Source organism: Bombus vancouverensis, chromosome 1, assembly GCF_051014615.1.
Source record: "Bombus vancouverensis nearcticus chromosome 1, iyBomVanc1_principal, whole genome shotgun sequence".
In the NCBI taxonomy this organism is placed as follows: domain Eukaryota; kingdom Metazoa; phylum Arthropoda; class Insecta; order Hymenoptera; family Apidae; genus Bombus; species Bombus vancouverensis.
Window position 1 is genome coordinate 12,210,877 of NC_134911.1, and position 23,594 is coordinate 12,234,470.

A 23,594-nucleotide genomic window follows, 5' to 3' on the forward strand; every position below is an offset into this window, starting at 1 on the left:
GAAAGAACCTCGATTGACGTCTATTTTACGATATTCTCCACTTTCACGTCTTCTCTTCCGCGAATGAAATGCTCAGATGAAGAAGAAGATGTTCGCGCGCTGCCGAGGAATTTCAGGCACGTTCCCAGCCACCAGGGCGGAGGGTGGTTCGCCGGACGACGCGGATAAACTTCGAAACGACTCGTCCTTAGCGGTCATAAATTCTTTGCTGGCGGCCGGTTATCGGAAATAAACGAATTCGTCCGTGCGAGATCCCTTAATCCGTCTTCGCTGGTTTCGTCGAATGTGAAAAACGATGGAAGGCGCGGACGAGACAAGGAAAAGGCCGGAAACCGTCGAAAACGTTGAAAGCCGCCTCCGCGAAAAGGGTGGAGACGTCTGCGAACGGAAACGGACGATTAACGAGAGTTTCCGCGAACCGATCGATCATTTAACCCAACTCTCGCGTTCCTATCTCCACGGCTATTCAGCATCCAGCCAGAAAGTCGTGCGTTCGAGTCGATACCAGGGTATTTCTAACTTTGCTGACCTATGAATGTGGCAAATTTTTTCACTCAAATGCGATAAATGTTTCATAATTTTTGTTTCGTAGGAATTTTTGTTAGCGAGGAAGGATACGACATGAAACATTTAGAAATCACTTTGTAAGAAATACGCTTTAGAAAGCCTTTATTTCGTAAGTACAATATATTACGTTGACACTATTTGCAAACATCCAGTTAATCTTCGTTCGGTGCATTGTCGTCTTGTGAAAGAATGGCCTTGCTACAAAATGCAAGGACCTCGTCACTTCGTTGCAGTTTGATGTTGATGCGATGGAATCTCTCGTCGTCCTTTGCCTATTATCCTATGCTTTCTTATACAAAATACGTAGCGTGTTCCTATCAGATATCTCTCGAAGAACGTAAATACACGAACACAGTCAGACATTGATTCTGAGACGTATTTTCTTACAACTTTTTTATTTTTCATCGAATCTAGCTTTTTAACTTAAACAGATTTCTAACAGTTCTATGTTCCAATCTCTGAATCCTTGTAATTTATATTATATAACAAGTTTGCTTAAAGTTGTTGTATCAGACATTAAATAACCTGCAAATGCAGCGATAACGACGAATGGTTAACGAAGAAATGTTGATACAAACGAAGCGACTGAAGCACGTCCACCGTGTTGCTATCTTGGGTCTCGTATCAAGAGCCATTGAATAATTCCGGTCACGTTGGTTTATAGGTGACACTTGATTCTCGGTATTTATGCACTGGCACATGCATCGATTGTTGATTTTGTCGATACATGCATCGCGGGTTTGGTTTTGTAAATTGAAACCGATCGATTGATCACATTGCCCTCGAAGGTTTGCAGCGTAGATTATTACATTCGAATTTATCGATTTGCCATGTAGAGTATCTTAAATTACAGGCAATTTATGTTCACACTTTTGTAAACGAAACACCAAATGGAATAGCTTACTACTAAGCGAACTCACTCCATTACACCTCGTTGTACGATACGTAACTCGACCAATAGCTATCGCAATAGATTAGTCTTGTTTGCCGAACCTCTTAGTCCGCCGATCCAATTTAGCCAACACCATAACCGCAAGTCCAATTAGAGAAACGAATTACCAAACGTTGCCGAGTTAATCGGTCTAATCTAATCCAATATTTATCGTACGATCATACGATAAAACTATCATCTTTTTCCATGTGTAATGGTACTTTCTTTCGAATGAATGTATTTTTTAAGTATTATTGTTCTAAATACAATCACTAAAAAATAAAGAAATCGCTAATCTCGTTCTATCCCTTAACTGACGTTATCCTTACTCTGTGACTCTATGATATCTAAATTCCGACTTGTTCACCATAATTTATAGAATTTAATCAATTCTATCGTCTTCGTTCTGAACCTTTCCCAAGTGCTTGAACTTCTGATATTTTCTACCAAACAAATTTACACGTTACACGCCATACATACACCACTGAATCTCATTGGAATTTCTCACCTCATCAGAGAGTTAATCCCCGGCCAGTACATGTCGATTTTCATCAGCTTAATGAAAATGCAAATGAATGCGTCCCTAAAACGCTTCTTACTACTTAGATTACTCCCTCTCGCGTTTTTCCACGTCCATTGAATCGGTCGTTGATCATTAATAAGCCTGGAACAAGCATCCGCGACGATTCTCGTCCGAGATTACCAGATTAATTAACGACGATCAACTACTCGCACGACCGAGTATACAAAGATTGCCTATGTTCAAGCAAGGGGAGAGAGTTTCCGCGGTCTTAAGCGCGTCGGAGGAAGGTTGGCAATCGGTCGAACGACCGATCGAACTTTGTTCGAGCGTGAAACAAAGGTGTCGTCGAACGATCTCCGATCGGAGCTCGGTCGAGGACCGCATCGCATTCAGATCGAACCGCAATTTCACCGTGTAATTGGAACGGGACCAGGGACAATGGGGGCGTGCAGACGGTTTTGCGCGACGTTTCCGGCCCCTTTGGCCCCCTTTCAACCCTCTTAAGCCGCCAGCCTGATTGCTAATTAGATCCATCGGCACGCGCGCTATCCTCCCGACAGGCTTCTCGTGTTCGTTCGAGCTGCTCGCTTCGAAACTCGAGCCGAAAGACGCTTTTGCCACACCAACACGGAGGAATTTCAAGGGCGAGATTGTCTGACGAACTTAGGATCACGAACCACCCCCCTTTTTTTAGTCCTATGCACGAGACGGATGGATTTAGGATAATTAGATGATTCAGATTTTGCTTCGGTAGCTGGCTGTTGATACACTTACCAGTTCTGAGACTGAATCGCAATATTCGCAGTTTGATCATTTAGAAAGGAAGTACATCTTACCTGATGATGTGATATATGGCAAAAGAAACAAAGGTGTAAACCATAAAAATCAGCTGACAAATTGACGGTTTTCTAAAAAAACCAAAGCTATAACTCTTAGGAAATAATATCATACAAAATCTTGGTAAAAAGTCCGGCAAAAGATCTCTGAAATCCGTACAATCGTTCGTATAAAATCTTCTTCTTGGTCAAGTCCTTTCATACAAAATTTTGAAGCACTAGAGTAGCTCGTAAAAGGTCTTATTGCAAATGAAGGTACATGAAATAGGGGTAAAGTACTATCCTAGAAACAAACCTTCCTCTGTAACTGACCACATGAAGTCACGCTTCGTGATGTTGATCGTAAATTAACACAATACTAGCGTATTCAGGATCGAGGCTATTAAGACGATCATAGAGAGAGAGAGAGTCTCTTTGGATCTGATGCGCGGTCGAATGAAATCGAGTGCATCGGCCGGAGAAGCTCGCGATCGCGGTATTCCCTTCAACCCTCCAAGTGCAATTAATTATCGTTCAATTGAACCGAGGATATTTCACGAAGGGAAGAGTGACATTAGAGGCGTGGGGGATCTCTTCGCGGATCATTAAGCGGACGAAATGGAGCGTCCCGTCGCTTGCCGAGGATACGACTAATTATTTTGTGTATACCACGGTTGTTATTTCATCGATTCATTAACAGTCGACTCGTGGACGAAGCGGCGTTAACGGCGAATATGAACCACGATTTCAAGATGGTCGATAAACCGGATTCTTTCTTGGCCGGGCGATTCATTTTCCTTCGAGTTTCCTCGAGTATACTTCATGGTTTCTCGATTCGAATAGCGACTGCTTCTTTCAACCAACTCATCCCTTTTCAACGGGTGGTTACCAGCGAACGCTAGAGACTTCTACCCTGCAGTCTTGTGGATTCGCCAATTTCACGGTGAATTCGTGTTTTTCAGGGCAACGCCCCAATTATTCCGAGCTTTCGGCGCGCGTCTTCGTCGATAACTACCGTGGCGGACAAAAGAAAGTTTATGAAATAAGAAGTATAAAGTAACATCATAATTTTACAAATTTAATTAGAGCAAGCAATAAATCTCTGGTGGGTCGACAAAGAAGGTGTAGGGGAAATTTTGGTTGAGCCAGGATGAATACATGCAGTCCTTTGCTCATGGTTCTAATAGTATGAGTCAATTTCGCTTCGTTCTCGATCTTTTCAAATTCTAATAATGTATGTCAATAATAATAATAATAATGATAAGAATAATAATAATTTTGGTAAAAATAGTATGATTTTAAAAAAGGGGGGGATGTTTCTAATTCGATATATTTTGTAAGTTCGAAATCTAACGCTCGATCTTGCACTGCACCTATTAAATATTATAAACGTTTCTCTGCTACTAAATACTGATAATTCCGACTTGTATACACTTTTGCCCGCCCATTCGAGAAATATATTAGGTTGTCCGAAAAGTTTCTTTCGTTGCATAAGGTGATAATAGATGAACGACAATTACTGTGTTATATTATTTTATTGAATTAGGTGTGATCCATTTCGTTCTGTTTCTATTATCACGTTCTATTATCATAATTCAATAAACTAATATAAAACAAAAAACATTGTGCATCTATTATTTCCTTATAAAACGAAAGAAACTTTTCGGACAACATAATAATACGATCTACACCGTGGAAATAGTTCTACCGAATAGACGGCCGTTACCAATAGGGTAACAAATTTTTGGTATAAAATTTTTATTGAAATACATATCGATCTTAAACTTACTTTTATCCTCCACTGTCTATCCAACGAGGGAGGTTGGCAGAAAGCTACGAGATCAGCTTTTTGCTCTCGCAGCGTGGCCACAAGGGGGTTAATGCCACCCGTGGTTTTATGCGATATTCCATTAAGAGGGTGCCCCGGCATCGTTCTATTAAGTCGTCTCCTGGCGAGCCGATAGGCTCGGACGGGAAATATCGGCGGTTACGTCGCCGCGACGCGACGTTTATTCCGCTCGGCCTGGAGCCGACATTGCGACTGGCAGCCGCGTCGATTCCACTTTAAATACGTGCCACATTCGCCTGTCCTCTGTCGTCGTTGTGTCACTAGTTTGATCGACTTGTTCGATGGTTTTGATGAACAATGCATCGATCCCGATCGACGTCGAAATTTTGGCGGCTTTTCAACGATCTCCAGATAATGAGAGATTAATTGAAATAGAACGGCTATTAAGGTAGTGTGGTGAGATACTTCATGATTAGAGAAGCCTTTTTCTCTATTATTTCGGATTTGACTTTAGTCTTGGAGCGCTACATTTTTTTTATTATGTCGGATTCGTACGTGACAATGTATTTTGTTCATTGTTATCGTGTCTATTGTGGACTTTTAATACCAGCACTCCAAATTAATTAGGGTTTTATTATTTTTTATTATTCTTTTTTAGGGTTTTATTATTTATTACTTTTTATTATTCTAATTTGAAGTACGACAGGAATGCGAATATTGGTAGCAGCTTCTAGTTTATTATTCGAAGTTTAACGGTGAACAATCAATAGATAAAACAGGTGTTTACTTTATGAATATCAAAGAAGTAACGCTGCTGTCGTTACAAGCAACTTCTGTTTTTGAGACAATCGCCCGAGTTGGCCCTTTCTGATCACTTACTTTCATCATTACGATACTTTGTAAATGGAAAATGTTTGAAAACTGAAGACAATGGGCAAGAGGCAATTGAAAAGTACGAAGAAAGAAATCAATGTAGATGAAAACGTAGTACTATATAATGGCTAGCAGTATATTGATAGTGAATAAAAGGTATAAATACAGAACTTTTCGATAGCTTTAACAATTCAGTTCTTTCAATTCTTTCAGGTGCCACTATGAAGTTGTTGTATCTCGTTGTATAGGAAATAATTTAGATTTCTGTTCTTGACATACATGTGGCTTACTCCGAGTTTTTAAAAGAAAAGTTTCATCTTAACATTGCCACGAATTTCACTCTGCCAAGAATTCTCATAAGTTTAACTTGCTCATTCGTTATCAAAGGACCTCGTACTTTTCACTTTAGCTCTTCAGGATACAGTTTCTTTTCATTCTCCATTTTCACAGCTACAAGAACAATTGAGAATTCTTTTTCGAAGGAAACATCACCTTATTGTCGTTATATTTCATAATCCAGTTATGTTATATATATATAAACGTTATATTTATGATTAAAATTGATTAGCCTAACTGAGCTTAATTAATCTGTTTGAAAGTATACGTGATAGTGATATGATTAAAGTGAATAAGTACACAGAAAGATTAAAAGTAAAATTTATAAAAGAATGAAATAATCTTACGTTTTTAAATGACATCAATTGTTTCTTTTCTTCCATATTCTTAGAAATATTCTTTCATATTATTTTCAAGGAAGAAATCAATTCAGAAAGAACATGAAAAGAAAAATACATAATGCCATTTAAGAGATGCAAGATAGCTTCGTACAAAAAGTCCTTTTTGCATTAATAGTATCTAGAACTCATAGTTTCGACGAGTTTAATAATTTGAATGTTAATATCAGAAGAATTAGTCAGATTATCTCGACTCCTCGACACATCGATAAAATTTGTTATTTTCACTAACAAATATAATTCTTCACAAGCTTCTAACAGCAAAGGAAGATGAAGTGTGATCTTCGCATTGTACTCAAAATAATAGATTCTTTGACTATTGATTTTCACATATAAAAGAACGTAATTAAAAAAAAAAAGAATACCAGGAATCAGGAACTGGTATCTTCTCTTGTATTTTGGAGCTTGGAATTTTCAATACTAAGCAAACGTACACTGCGTTTAGACCAAAATTCTGGTCGCTGAATTTTCTTCCAATTTTCAACGTGGTTCCCAACGATCGACCGAACGGACGACCAAACAGATTATGCGCGGTTGTCCAGGGATTCAATTTAGCCCGGTCCGCGATTAGCGAGTGAATGGAAGTGCTTGTTTGCGTGTATAACGCGTGGTCGAAACTCTCGCTAAAGTGGCGGGAAACGCTGGGGCCGAAACACGTTGCAGCCACATCGTGAAATCGAAAGTGCGCTAGAGAGAGGATAGCGTATGTACGTCCACGCGAGTCCATATTTCATACGCGATACAAGTTTACAACCGCTTCATCGTATTCCCATCCTTGACAGAATCCATCCCCATATACACTGTGTTTTAGAATGTTGGTATTTAATTTGAGAAGTATTTGGTACTTGTTGAAACAAATGAAAGAGCGAATAAATATGAATAAACACCCAAATAGAAGGTTAATATACATGAATGCAAATATCACCAGATCGCGGATACTTACGCGTTTGTAGCAAATTTAAAATAGAAAAAGTGAGCAGAATTCTTATCATACAGAAGGATGTATGAAATATCCAAAATGTGACACGTTATTATATTTAGCTAATAAAACAATATATAGATACAAACGTAATCAAATAGTCTATGCTGTTATAAGTTCACAGTCGAGGACATCTTTTAACTCAAAAAATAATGATTTAATTTAGATCCACATTTGTTAAGAGTTGCTTATTTCGATCAGCTTTACATGTTCCTGAAGTTTGCTACCGAGTTTCTGAAACACCCTGTATACGATTCCGTGCAAATTCTCCTAAAATCGGATCGCGTTTTATATCGCTGTTCGTAATCGTTCGGTTCGTTCGTGACCTCGTTTATTTTTTCTGCGCGACTATCTCGGGCAATATTCTCGCGGATTAAAATCGTTCCAATCTCAATTAAAACAGATAGCGTCGTGAAAATAAAAGTGAATGGGAGAAAATGTGGAGGAGGAAGAAAAAATCCATGGATACGAGCTTGGTACGGTTAATTTGAAATACGGAAAGATGGGAAGATCCATCGTACTGCCAGGCTTCGATATTATTAGGTTAGGATGTACGAGTAACGATGGTTACGTTTTACGTTGGTATCGTTAAATTAAGATTTAGAGCGAGCATGGGAGAAGATTAGCTGAGGAATTGGAACAGAGTAACATTGAAACAATTAGACCAATTGTAGGAAATAAAAGAGCGATTCGACAAGGAAGAAGATTACTACGATATCGTACAACTTGTGAAATATAGGAATATTTTAAATCCAATGGAGAAGCTGCTCGAGCAAGATAAATTTGTGTATTGTGGCGATTAAATCCGTAGATCCTAGACGTAGTCTACGATAGCAACAACATAACAGGTACTCTGTGTACTGAGCGGATCTAAAAATACGTCCTCCATTATGACCTTAGCGATCAGTTCAGATATTTACAATAAAAAATAAACCAGAATATTCTATTCGCTAGAAAATTCTATATTTATAAATATATCTTACATATATTCGATATAATATTGGAAGTACACATTTTTGAAAAATAAAATATAGTTTGTTCAAAAAAAATTCTAAATAAGAACTAGAAGGATTTCATCTTTGCATCGTTATAAAATTCGCCTTTTATTTAAACAAGGGTAAAAAAAGCAGTGAATAACGAGGGAAGCTCTCTCTCTCTCTTGGTTACTCGATACTACTAAGTATCGATAAATATTTTCAACGCGAATCCAACCATTTACGTCCGTGGTTCACTACATACAATTCCTGCTATGTATCCGTAACGAAATCCTCATCGAATTGCAACGCTTAACGGATTGGCGAAACATATGAAAATCCAATCAAACAACGCGTGATACGTCTATGCGTTCGTACGTGTATAGTGTATAGCCAGAGGCGGCGTGAAACGTTGGAACGAATCGTTCTCCAGCGATATTGTTCCAGTTTCATTGATCGGCGGCGGGTTCGTTAAGGGATAGCAGGGCGCGTGTTTCAAGTGCCTCGAAAAGTTGAGATCACGGTGGTCTCCGCCGGTTTCTATTAATAGATGCACGTGTGCACGCATGACGGGGCGCACCCCGATAAATCAGCGACACGATAAAAGACTGGTCGGAGAACCCGCGAGGCCCACGCACACGCAGATACGACCGGCAAAATCTCCTGTCGATCTATATAAATCGCCAGGAAATGCTTGCCAATAGGCAACAAAAGATTTATCTTTCAATTTTATTTTTAGATAGATTTTTTGACCAATTTTTTGACGGTTTGTATAGTGTGTTGATTTTTAGGTCTGTTCAAACTTGTAACGTTTGAGTGGCGGTCGTGATTGGATCGGTCGTTTTCATTTTTGATCATTTTATCGTTTGATTCGTCTTGCACGATTGAACTAGGACAGTTACAAAATGAAATTTAACGTAAAAAAGAAATCGTAGATCTTTAAACTAATAATCGCGGCTCGAGTGGTCCGCAGAAAAATTAAGGTGAAAATAGATCGACATATTCTATCTTTATAATCGTATTACAGGACCTGGACCTATTACGCTATGAGCAATCAGACCTGCATTCATTCCGCGTACCAACTTTTTACCTCTGTATAATGCTTGAAATACTGAGAATTTTAGGCCTTCACGTCCTAAATTGCACACATATATATAGTTCTCAGAATTCGAGGTTTCAAATAAAAGAAGCTATCTGGCATGTTGGCAAGAGATCAAGACGTGACTTCTATTGAAATCTCCGGTCGTAGCTTGTAATTGTAATTTGAAACGCGATCAAATAATGTTTAACATTTAAAGTGTACATTGGTCAAGATTGGCCAAATGATTAAAAATTATAAAAAATTCTATAATGTTGTAGAGTAAGTTTTAAAAGTGTTCTCTAACGATCTATGTAAAATAATGTCTTCAACCAACAACAAGAGAAAAGAATGAAATTCATTAAGTATCAAAATACTAAGAACCTCTAAGCTCAGTTCCTGAAAACTTTTGTAATTCCTACAACACCGTGAAGAGAAACAATTCTCAGGAAAATCCTAATCTGGTTTTGTAACGACGCGACGAAGCGTCGCCGTTCTCAAACCGCACGACACCGAAATAGCGTTCAGCCAACGCACGTTCCGCAAAATAAACATATACTGAACCGTCGTTTTCATATAACGATTTCCATAACGCGACTACTATCCTCGTATATGTCTCTATCTTTCTGAATTGGTTAGGACACGGTCGATTTCCAAAGTAGCGTTATAGGTGACGCGAAAAGGAATTCCCTAAAGCTCATCGAATGGAAGAAAATCGAATTTCGATCTGGTTGATTGCATTCATTTCGCGGATGCTGTGCGACCGGTAGATGAGAAAGAGACGAGCGAACCACTCACCGCAATGGATGCTCCGACTCAGCCGTGAAATCCTCTCCGAGAACGCGTTGTTTTGTGTACGCCTCCACGAGACGTACACGCTTTGCTCACGTTTGTTTGGTCGAATCGAAGATCAACTTCGTCCATGGACTCGCGCAAGTTCGATGCAATTGTAGATTTTATCGTTTTCGCAACGAAGTTTCACACTTTTGTCAGTTTGAAGAATCGGGCAAATTCGTACATTGTCACGTTTTTAATATCGATCTTTTATCGTGGCAAAGTTTCAATGAATTTATTACTTTATAATTAGCAAGTGATAAATCTCAAAATTTACTTTTTTTTTTTAATGACAGAGAAAACGCACTGGTTATTCGATTCTATTCGACGGGATCGTACATCGGTGTTTTAAAGTTTCGCGGTCTTTGAGGATCGAAACCGAACCGATACAAAAGTTGCGCAGAAGCAGACGCTGCAAACGCATCGTCGACACTGGCACGAAGCGGGTCTCTTAGGTTGGAGAACCGGACGCGGGCCACGGTTGCATCCCCGCCACGATTTTGCTGCGAGAAACGGGCCTTAAGGCTTGCTCACAATCGCGACAATCGCGAATATATCCGCTTCTCCTAGTATGAAACACATCTACGGACAGTTGCTAACGATCGACGACGATTCTCCACGCTTCAATTTCAGGAATGGATTCTCAAATCGAAAATTCGAGCGCGAATCAAGTAGGCGTCACACGCCGTGCTTCGTCGAACGCCCCCGGAATTTTTCATTTTGACATCCCTCATTCTTTTTTTTTTCTTGCTGGAGTACGCGAAGGAGGAAGAATATTTTCCCAGGGGACACATTAATTTACATGCAACCCGCGAGTCCCGTTCTTCATCCGGCTATTCGAATGGAGTAACCATATCTTTCTTATACCGTGTTACCAAAAGATTTCGCGGACAAAGTGCGAATATTCCTCGGTTGTTTTACCGACGAGTTTGAATTCCACGCGAAATTCTCCGTGTGTTATATGTATCGAGCGAAGGCCGGCTCGTTTTCTGGGACAAATTAAATTACGTTTGATAGCATCGCCTACGGTCCGGTTTCCACGAGATTTACGAAGATGAGAGACGTCGACTCGCTCGAGTGAGTTACGAGCAACGCTACGAATTGCCCAATGGTGCGACGCGATAACGAAACTGCATAATGCGACGCGCGAGATACATATCAATTTTCCATCGGCTACTTTCCCCAGCTGGTTGCAAAGGGAAACTGCAGCCCTCAATGCGGACAGCGTATACATGTCGAGTGGTGTACCAACCTTCGTTCTGTTCAAATTCGATGAACATTCCTCTTCGACGATCAAGGAGAAGTTAAACGACACGATACGACGTTCGATGTAAGCTTGCATCTCGTCGATCGGCTGGAAAGATCCAAGAACGATTTACAACTTCTTATTGAGCATTTGAGATTCGATTTCGTGATATGGGTGATTGATATGGGATTGGAGGAAAATAGTAAAAATTCTGGGTTAGCAACGATTAATGGCATGAAACCATCGTGCGAAAAATTCAAAAAAACTCATTATTGAGAAATCTTTGGTACATATAGCACTTTTGGTATACGTATTTTTAATGCAAGATTTAATACAAATAAATTATGCAACGTCATTGTAATTTCAAAGAGACGATGTTGTATGATTCGTAATTTTCTATTTTTATGCAGTATCTGAGCAGTGTATCGTTAAAAATGTAAACCAGCCAAATTACCCATCGTTGTACGCTAAACAAAAGCAGTTGGATCAAGGAACTTCGAAGAGTAACTGAACTCATAATTAATTAGATCGTGTATAATTAAATTAAAGGGAATACGTAACTCGATTAAAGCTTAATCCGTTAGTGATTAATCTGTTGTTCTTAGTCAAATATAAAATACAGCGTAGAGTATAAATATTGAGTGAACATATATGAGATTATACGATGTATAACATCAACGAAAGTGGAAAATTTGCCATCACCCAATATCGTAACAGTTACAAATTCCAATATCACATTAATAATGTAATAAATCGTGCGTTAATATCTAAATCCCCGACCTACGAGCATCGTCTCTCCTTTATCAGAGCGATCAAACAATTTTCAAACTCCAAAGTATACCACTTCGAGTTTACTAATACAGGATAATGAAGGAGTCTTTTAAAATTCCGCACAACAACGAGAGTTATACGAGTTTAGTTTTCTCTACCATCTCTGTCGAGTTAATGAATTATAAGCAGAGTTAGTGAAAAAAGCTGGGGGGAAGAATAATAATGGAGATCTCGAATTGGAGTCACGCGAGGTGACATCGCGGGATGAGAAGCGAGCATTTAGGTGGACGACCTCGGTCCACCCGGGCGTCGACCCGCAAGACAGAGACACGTGAGACGATACAAAGAGTTTCAGACGTGGCCGTGCAAGAGGACGAACGCCTGGTCAGTGTATGAAATTGACACCGTGTATTACAGAGAAAGCTGACTCTCCGGGCGCTTTCTTAAGCTCCTGAGACACGGAGCCCGACGCGTTACCGGATTTCAGGCCTCGCGAGGATGAAATTCATCCGCGCCGGAAACGCGAGGAAACGGGGTAATCTTCGCGCGTGGTGTAGCATTCGTCGAGAGTTTTATGCTGAAACCATGACCAATTTATTGTGCGCCGTTTGTATCGTTGAAATTGCATGGTGGATGTGAAAAAATTTTATACCTATATCTCATCTGACAGAAAGATAAGAAGAAGTACAGAAGGAGAAAGGAGAAAGAATATTCTGAAAACTAAGTAAATTAATAATACGTTGATTATACGACTACTGTGTGAATTATGTTTTGTTTAAAGAATATATATTCCGTGATCTAATTTTTATTCGTTTTATTTGCAATTTCTATACTGTGCTTTTTGGACGTGATAATTGTTTTGAACGATGCTACAGGTTATTAAAAGACGAATGTTTGAAGATTTAAAGGCTGGGAGAAGTAGGAACGCTTAATAAACATGAAATTTGAAATTAATTTCCTCCGACCAGGTTGATTTTTTGTGTCCTCTTCCATATGGGGTGTTTCATCTGTCTTTCTCCTATCTAAATACAATATTCATACGTGTAAATTATGGGGAGCGTATATTTATATTAATACGTCCTTGATCTTTTTTTTTCGTTGTTTGATATAATACGTGCATTTTAGTTTTCCACTCATTATAATTGAACTACGTTATTTCTCATGAACGAGTATATTATGCTCACATTTTGTCTCTCAAATATCCCAAAAATGAAAATGGAAAATTATTTTCGAAACTAAAAGTATTGACCTTTTGGAATCTTCAGTTGATTCGATCTTTTTTATTCTTCGCGTTAAGTACTGTATATTTTTAAAGATTAAGAATAAAAAGGAAGCAAATAATCAACATTAAAACAAAACGATAAAAGTTCCTTCTAAAGAAGACAGATATTGTCAAATATTTATTTCCTTCGGAAGATGAAATATTACTTCTTATTGTCAAAATGTTAACGTTACATCAGCATTGCTCGTAAACCCGACGGGTTGTATAATACCGTGTCACCTGTCACATTTGTCCGCGGCAATTAGACCAACTTGTACTTGTCTCTGTCAGTGGGCGTTAGAATTTTAATCGTGACCTGGTTTTCATAGTTCATCGGTCAGGAACGAAAAAACGGACAAGAATGCGACAGCTCAAAGAACGTAGCCGCATTTGTCTACCGAATCGCCGATAATCCTCTTCCTGTTCCCTTGAAATGCTCTGTAATTTATCAAATTGATCGAAGACATATAACGACAGCTCGTGACAGATCTCGTTATATTATTAAAATTCTAACACGGTAGTTAATCAGCATTCTTTATTCACCTAAACTGTCATATTTAAACTCTTGCTGCATAAATCATTCAAAAATTCTATTACTTTTATGTCTTTCAAATTCAGAGGATTCTATAACAACTTGCAAAACGATTCAATGTCGCTATCAGTGTTGCAATCAATTATCCCTACTCTTGTTACCACCTGCTCTCGAAATTAATTATTAAAAAATTCTCTTTCATCTTACTCCGTAAACGTAACGTCATCGAAAGACATAAAAACATACGTGTAACAAAATTTAACTTTTATATATGTTAATGTTTAAGGGAATTTCAAAATATAAGAGAAATAATTTATTACAGCTCTATGAATATTTCAATTTTTACGAGACACAGTTTAGATGAATTTAGATCGAATCAAGAACAGTGGAAAAAGTATTAGACAAATTCTTGAAACTCCCTTTCACAAACAAACTTCGATAACGTTAACTGATTGAAAAAAAGTAGCGTATGAAATCTTGCATTAAAGTAATAATATTCACCATCTATGAATCAAACTCCAATAACTTAATCATTTTTCGTTTCATAAGTATCATCGGAAAAACCTATCCGAAATTGTCATCGTTTCTTCTAATCTCTCCAACATGTCAACATATACTGGAAACAATCTTTGCCAATCCTGGACAAATTGTTAGAAGCATTGTTCCACAATGCTGTTAACATCGGAAAGAAAGTTTGCTCGTCGAGAAGGTACGGAAAAGAATAGAAGAACAGGAGCAATCGCGGATGCAAATCAACGAGGGACGCGCGTCCCGATGCGATAGCTCGACGGCCAATACGAGACGAGTGGCCCTTATCGAGGATTAGCCTAGAGTCTAGAGGGCGGACGATCCGGACTGAATTTCGATGAATCCGGATAACCGACTGCGACGACTGGTCCGGCCGCTATTGAGAACTCTCCTTAATCTCGTCCTCGGGTCGGTTGTTCCAGTCGAGCCGCTGTCGACCTGTTGGCGAGTGGAAATGCCCACTAGAGAAAGAGAAAAAGCGACGATATCGCGGGCCTAGAACATCCGCTGGAAGAGAAATTGCGAGGATAGAGAGTCCGTAGTGGACGAATGCTCGGTTGCCTTCTGATTCAACGGAGGAACGCTCGAAACGATGAAATATCGACGAAGTTGGAGAATTTTATTCGCACTGAAATGTCTGGGTTTGTGGTTCTAATGGAAGAGTCGTGGGATGATGGAGGATCTGATTTAATTGCCGGTAATTCGAACGTATATGTTCGTCCACAAGTATTGGGATATTAACATCTTAATAAGACTACCCGACGATTGATAAATCATTGGAAATGTAATTCTACTGCCGTTCTTCAATTTGTATATTTCGATCTTTGATTTTAAGATGTTTGGTGTAAAATGAAAATGACGTATCATATAATTTCAGCAATAATTTTCTTATGTTTTGTTCCGACGCAAAATATTTGTTAACGTTAGAAAAACAGAATTAGATGGGAAATGACTGAAAGAAGCTGGTAAGGAGAGAAACGATCAGAAGTTACGATTTCTTCAAACGACTAAACAATTAGTTGATAAACAATTAAGGATCAAGTGGGAAAGTTTTCCTGAGTTCGTAGTTGGCGAGTTACTTTAAATGGTTTCCATTATAGGGACTGCAGGATATTCTCTGGTGTTTTCTTTAACCCCTTTGGTATGGAACTGGCCGCTAGCTGGACGGTACTCTCTATTATGAACGTGTATTTTTCGCGTAGATAGTGTTTGCTGGCCTTGCCATGATATTTTCCTTTACTTTCTTTTTATATTATCTTCAAGGATTTTAGATGGAATAAAATGTAAAAGATATGTTAGAATTAAAAAGAAGAATATGAAATATTTCATTTTATTTTTCTGCATTATATTTTCAAATTTGTTACGATCCCCTCGCTATAGATAAAGTTATAGGAATAATTTCTTTGTTATTCGATAATGTTTAAAGGAATCGAAAAATTTCTGAAGTTTGGTATTTGAAAAGCTTACAAGTAAACTAAGTTGATCAGCTGATTCTTTTGCTTTTGTAAATTTGAATACTAATCAGGCGCTAAAATTGAGAAATTTGCAGAAATTGAGGTCGATCCCTTTAGCCTCTGCGTACCTCGTACATCGTTTAGAAGCATACGAAGACCGTTTCATGGCGAGCGGTTATAGTCACACCTAATATATGAATAGGGTTTCGCGGCGAGTAACCATACTCTCCATAGTAGCGAAAGGGTTAATAGTTGATAATAAACGGTGGCTCGCTAGTAGAGCTAGAGTTTCACAAGGATTGTGGTCAAATCTGTTTCCGGGACACCTTTAGAAGACCAAAGGTTGTAGTAACCAGGACAAGAGTATGCAAGAAACAATCCTTATTACGTTTCTAAATTGAAACAGAATTAACGTATAAAAATCATAACGTAATTTCAGATTGATTTTGTTTTAAATTCTGGAATTCTATTGAACGCGTGATAATTCCATATTCTTGACTCATTGGGTACCTATATATGCGTAACTATATAAATCACATAATTTACTGAACTCGGATCTTGCCATGCTTCCGCGTTATTCAATAAATATAACTCAATAGGATCGTATTTGTACGTCAATTGTATGTTATAAAATGAACTTTATGATCATGGCGCGTTTTGCAAATTGTACTTATTATTGACAGTTAAATCCGCGAGGTTTTCCTCGAATTAAATGTTTCTGAACAAAAGCGATGGAAATCTCGTAGCTGGAACAAATAATGTCGGTAATTCTGATAATCGCGATGAAACGAAGCCGAGCGAGGTAAACGCGAGTTCATTCACGAGACTACGGAATTCATCTGAAAAGAAAAACTCGTAATGAGAAAGAATAATACACTGCAACCGCTCGCATTTCGAACAATGCAGCATTTCACGTTCAACTTTGCTTCAGGAGGCAAGACGCTCGTGGAATAACAAGGACGTTCATCGACCACATGGTTATTATTATCGACAATTATCCACATTTATCCAGACAGTTTTGCGTCTCGCGCACTGCCAGACAATAATCGTTAAATTAATTGCCGACAAAGATATTGCAGCAAAAAATTGGTGATAAACGAGCGATTGAAATCTGCTAGGTCGATAGAAAAGAGAAATAATAATAATTGTTATTTAATTATTATAAATTGTTATTATTAATTATAATATTGAAGTTCATGAGTAATTACAATATTGGATACAATATAGTAGGATTTATGACCTCATGAATTTCATAGATCGTGTAACGTCGTAATTATTAGTTTTGTGTTTTGTATGATATAGAGGGTAGTTTATGGATCCTAACAAAAGGCCGTAACAAAACTGTGAATAGGTCAGTTCCAAACATGTATATATAGTCAGTTCCCCAATTTAAGATATATATATATATATAGTTGATAAATGTATTAAAGGCAATAAAAAATTTAGTATTAAATACTAATTTATTTTTGAGACGATAAAATATTGGTACGATAGAAACTACAGTTGTAACAAAAGTGCATCGCCATATACTTTCCTGCGCGCTATTATACAAAAACCACAAAGACCATGCAAAATCCATTGCTTTTAATTATCTCATTTATTATACTAATTATGACCGTCTAATCTATTTGGTAATAAATTATGCGCAAGTGTACACAATATCTTACCCCATATTGTGCACAACAACAGTTCAATTCTTAGAGACCCATCCTCTGCCTTGCGCAAAGATCGAACGAACCGGAGTTCTCCATTCATTTTTCTAAAACTTAGCTGTCTAATTTTAAAAACGTAATCGAAATATCTAAAACCACACGCAGATCGTTGAATGATTTTATTAAAACTGAAATTAGCAGGTAGCGACTGTGGCGACAGTTGCAAGGTGCATTTGAGTTATTAATCGAAATATTTATGCTTTGTGTACACGGTGGTATTATCTGTTAGCTTGGCGTGAACGCACGCGACGACGACGTCGGTTCGAAAGGCATGGCCTCGCGGTGCAATTACTTTAATTCTCCTAATTGAGGAGACGCGTCGACGTGACGCCTTCGGTGTGGAAGACGCGTGGCGAACGGACAAAGTGATACGGTCGAGCCGAGGCGTGCGATTTCGAGCACGTTACCGCCTCAGCGTCGATTAATCAGATACGAGCCTCGTTTTCAAGCCCCACCTCTGCTACTCTTGACGATGGCTCCTTGTTTTTGCCCACCGAAGTGCGTGATTATCGAGTCGAATGGCGCCTCTGAGTCGCTGAGAGATACGAGCCTCTTGTGCTTCGATTTTTCTGTTCGGTGGTAGGTTTTGTTTGAAGTCGGATTAACAGCCAGAGTTCAGGGTTGAATGTAAGTGCCGTGAATGTTGAATATCATGGTTGTCGAATTAGGAGTGGATTATTATGGGAGACTTCTTTCTTTTTCATCCGAGGTACAAGAGGAATTTAATAAAAGAGTTAAAGATTGAATTTATTCAAACATATTTGGACTGGTTGAATAGGAAGCTTTTTTAATCATATGATTGTTGAATTGCAGGTACATTTTTATTATGGTACATTTTTGTTATGAAGGGTACAAGATTAAATTTTAGATTAAATTCTTTTAAATGAAGTATTTCTATTCAGCCTACTAAACGTCGCGGCCTTCCTCTATCACAACCCTCCTCTTTTCTCCAGACAGAGTCACCATATCGATAAATCGACATACGAAACTATGGCTATACAATCATGTTCCAGTACGACATTGGAAGAGGCGAGAAGGATGACAACTCCCTAAACGAAAGTTATAAATGTTTGCGATTCACCTACAAACGGAATCTCTCAAAAACCTCTCTAAATACCGAAAACCACTTGATTGGTTCGGAACAAAGAACAGTCGCGTTTCTTCGATCGAACAACCAGTTCTATCGTTACCACTGATACGAAAACACGTATGCTACGAATTGACGTGGCGAAACGGAAAATTCTGTCGCACGCTCGTCGTATTATCAGCCCCGTGAATATGGTGTTCCCATTTCCCGTGGCTAGATGTTTCCCCTTCCATTCTCTCTCTTTCTTTCTCTCTCTTTCTCTCTCTCTCTCTCTCTCTGTTTCGTTGTCCCCAGTCCGAGCTCCCTTCCGTTTTCGCCTCTGACCATGCCCACATCCTGTCCCAATGCAATCAAATTACTCGCTGCTCGACGCGCCAACGGGGAAATGTCGTTAACCGTGGTGGTTATCGCCGGTGCGTGTCGCGTGTCGCGCTTTAAATCGAGTTTGTACCTTCTGCACGATCGGCCTGTGCCCGGGCTAAACCCGATTTTTGTTTTCGTCCGGAGGAGATTCCCTGGTGACCGGACGCGATCGACCAACCCCATCCTCACCGTACCAGAGTCACTCTGCCATTCCGTTTCGCGTCGCTTGCAATGGCTATCGGATGGTCTTCTCTCCCTTTGCTCGCTCGTGTGTTTCAACCGTCCTCGAAATTCGATCATAGGGTGATGAAGGATGTAGCATGCGAATGAAAGTTTCAATGGGTTTTCAAGAAGATTTTAGAAGGATTTTTGTTTGGAATATGATACTGCGATGGGAAGAAAGGAAAGTTTAAACACTATGAATTTTAGTAACTTTTCTAAAAAAAAAAAAAAAAAAAATTAGCGTGTTAGTGATAGTCGTCTATTTTATGGTGCATATTACGTTTATTAAATGTAAATCAACTTTGTAGAATTATGATGACCTTTTATGCTTCTTAGTTTAACTTTCTTCTTTCCGCCATTGTATGTATATTATACATGTAGAGGGTCGTTCGCCTAAAGGAAAGAGCTGCAGAAAGAAAAAATAGTAAGAGAATGAAAGAAACGAAAATAGTACAGAACGACAGCTAAGGAAGGAAAAGGAAATAAAGAAACGGAAAAGACGCTTCCTGTAGGTCTACTACACCCACAAGAACAACCTAATGTCTGCTTAACGTAGGATACTTCTACTCTATCTTTCCATTGTCTGTTTCTTAATGTGCTTCTAATCTATGCAGTATAAGAAAGTATTAGAAAATCGTATTATAATATTATATCACTTATTTTGCTTTCCACTTCCTAGGAATTTTGAAGCGTTTATTGGCCAAATATTTTTTAAACATGCTTGGTATTTTTTATTTCGTTATGAAGAAATCTGTTTTCATACAATATTTCTACTTATAAAGCTTAATATTTCGGAAGCGGTGATTCAATCTCGGCGGTAATGCAATCTTCGTAGATTGAGGTTAACGCGTAGCACAGCCTGTCATTGCGGAATGATTGTAAAATACAGGCGGATTCGTGACACGAAAACGCTGCGGCACGAGCTGATCGAGAATAACGACGTAGCAACGGAGCGCGAGTTCGGTTGTTCCCGAGGGAGCGACAAATCTTAATTCCCGAGCACCGATTGTCCTCGTTTCTGGCTGGAAACTGGTTCATCGATAACGCAACTTCCGCCTGGGGATTCTCATTTGACTGAAACGCACGCAATTATTTTTCGTCGAGCTGTCGCGTTTTTCGCGTGGTTGATGAATTCAACGTTACCAGTTCGATATATGCATTCAAATTGCGCCCCATACTTTTCCCTTCACCTATATGATCATTTTTCCTCTCCTTTTTCTGTCTATTTCTCTCTCTCTCTCTTTTTCTCACGCACACACACACACATACACACATACACCAATTTACTGTAACATCGATGGAGCGAAATTTTCGTCGAACGCGGTCCATCGACGATTATCGTTTCATGCGGCTCGTTAATTAGATTTTAACCAGGCGACTGGAAAAACCTAATTTCGATTTTTCCGCCAAAATAACGCTGAGCTCCATCGGTTCGATTAATCACATTCCCGGTGCTTTTTCCCCCCGCGTAGAAAAGCTTTTTCTCTAGACCCCGTTGGATCAGCGTTAGATCGACGACTGACGTCGCCAGACAAATCGTCGCACGCAGATTTGCCGATCGGTAACGTCGAAAGATACGACGAAACGGATTCATGAAATCCAGAAATATATCGATTCGCTCGGTCGTTTTTATTTACGCTTAAAGAATAGCCGACCAGCTATTCCATGTATTCCCTACGAGAATCGGAACCGTTGTATTTTGATTCACGTTCGTTCGTTATTTTAAAATCGATAACGCTTTTACTATCGAGGTTTCGATGTTTTACTAAACGGCTGTTCAGGTTAGTATTAACTGATCGCGGTCGGACAAACGTTGTCGATTATCGTTCTCGGCATACACTCGTATAACGCTATTCGTTTAGAAAGCTCGTAATGCGGTTGACTTTTCAATGAAATTTCGAAATTCCATCGACGTGGCCACCGGTCCCGAATTGAATTGTAATGAATTCTGGATACGCAGACCGCGTAACAGTATTAAAGTGGCTTCATTTACGTTTAATCGGTTGGGTCGCGTAAATTGAATGGCGTTAGGAACATCCGGTTTACATTAACACAATTGATTCCTTTCGTCCAGACATTACCGGGAAAAATGGTACAAATAACGCCATAATAATCGTCACAATCGCGATACTCTCTGTGTATGTTTGATTTGTTTTCAACACGAACAGATTTAATGTAAAATTTAGTTGGTATTCAAAATTAACAGAACGTGTTCGAGATATATCAACTTTGGTTGCAATATCGTCCAATTGCTCCGATCATATCCTAACTAATTTGCAAATTCGAAATTGCCATTATGAATGTGCCCTGTGCACTTAATAATTACTTAACTTCACAATCGCAGACTAATACTATGTAGGAGTCTCGTTTAGATTTATTAATTTATTTGACTTGACTTGAAATATTCCTTTAAATTTGTACGCTTGTCTTAAGTCAGATTAGGCGACTTTAAATTATTTGAATCTATGTAATTCGAAATATCTCAGTCAAGTATATCAGCCAATCTCTGTCGTTCACCTAAATTGAAGTTATTTATGTTCAAAAACTTGATTCGAAGAGAGTATCTCTGAGCAAATGGAATAAGTACTAGTACTTAATTAAACATACTAAAAATATTCTGCATACGAAGCGTAACTAAACATAAAGTTCGGAAAAGGTCGAGTTAATTTAAGCAACTGATATCTAAGTAACTGATGCATATCATTCTAGTTTCGTGTATTTTAGGTATTTATTTTGAAGCAATTGCTAGCCATGTAACTTGTCGTGTATAATCAAAGACTCGAACTCGGGTTTGCGAAATTCGACTAGATCGATTAATCTGAACGAGATTAGCGCTATGACGGTGGCGGCTAGTGTCAACTACTACCAACTAGACTCAACTTCTCCATACTTATTCTACCTTTTTACTTTCTAACTCTTCATAGTTATTAAATTTTCTCGTAATTCTCTTAATTCTTACCACGCAAGTTACCTTCAAAATTAGCTAATTGTAAAACTAACGCATTAATCCTACGACAAACAACACGAAACCATCCTTCAACAGAATATATCTGGTAAAAGGATTGTCTTACTCTTTGTCTCGTACAATCGTTCATGTATCTTTCAGGAACACGTAATTCCAGTAGAAAATATAAAAGTGGAAGTACGAGGAAGTTATTTGGATGGGTGTATAGGTGCGGTTCCCATGCAATATTAGCGGCACGTTCGTGTTCCCGGTAGTATAGCTCGAAAGCAGTCGACCTTGGGTTCAATCTCGCGGGAATTCGGGAACCTCGGCGGCAGTAAGGATCCCCTTCAGCCCCGTTTGCTGGCCGTTTCTCAGCCTAAAGCGAGTAAGAGAGAGAGAGAGAGAGAAAGATAGCGGACTTTATGCTTCTAAGCCGTCGTTATTGCTGCGGCGCGACGGTTTGCACGCCGCGGTATGCGTTTCATGAAAGATGGATCGCGTGCCACGTACCCTTATAGAGACTTCTCTTCCAAGGGTCATGCATTGGCCATGAAAAAGGCTTTAGACATAAGAAGCGACTTTAACGTAATACTCGTGGCCTGGGCGCACGCGACTTTCCCGTATAATTTTTTTCCTCTTTTCTCCTCTGCTCTTTCCTCTCTTCCTCTTTTTTTCGCCAGAATATCCGCTTTAAATGGCTCGAGAGGCAGAGTTACGATGTCACGGCATTTTTTTTGCGATAATTTTTTAATGCAACCACCGGAGAAGACTGGAGAGCAACGTTTTGAACGATGAGAGGGTTGTAAATGTTTAAAGGGAACGGTTTCGTAAAGTGTGTGTCTTGGTAGGTGAAAGCCTTAGGGAAAGATTAATCGTTAACGTTAGATGGGTCGGATAAAAGTTTCTATCCCCTGTTTATTAATGACTATAGAACGACGTACATAACGACCGTACAGCTGGGTGGCAGATTGTATATATGTAGATCCGAATGTCAAATATTTGATGTCCTCGCAGAGGCAGTGCTCGTGCAAATGTTTGGCAGAAATGTGCTCGCAGAACTTGCATCGGTACGTTCTAAAAGTGAGATCGTGCTGATTCGCCAGTTCAATATTCGTATTTCCGTCGAATCGGTGTAATTACGTGCCCTACTTTGAATATGCAATTGCGACTCTTACTTCCTTTTATTGCATGAAATGCAAATGAGCAAAAAAGAGGAAGGTCAAGCAGTGTGTACATATTACAGATATGCATTGCCAGAGCTTCTGATAAATATGTTACGCATTAATAATTATAATTAAAATCATGTAACGAAAAGAAATATGCACACAAGAATTTTACCAAACACGTCCGCGTATTTTCAATAATTAAGAAAAT

General features: G+C 38.9%; 2 protein-coding genes across 2 annotated transcripts in view; one reads left to right on the forward strand and one right to left on the reverse strand.

Moving 5' to 3' along the window:
* Positions 1-10,425, reverse strand: part of LOC117153415 (uncharacterized) — a 117,017-nt gene extending 106,592 nt beyond the window's left edge. Inside the window, exon 1 of the mRNA XM_076619540.1 lies at positions 10,062-10,425. The gene's annotated coding sequence lies outside the window, so the exon portion shown is untranslated. The remainder of the gene's footprint in view (positions 1-10,061) is intronic.
* The window catches only part of hiw (MYC binding protein highwire), a 261,195-nt gene that overhangs the window by 116,720 nt on the left and 120,881 nt on the right, over positions 1-23,594 (forward strand). The window lies entirely within an intron of this gene.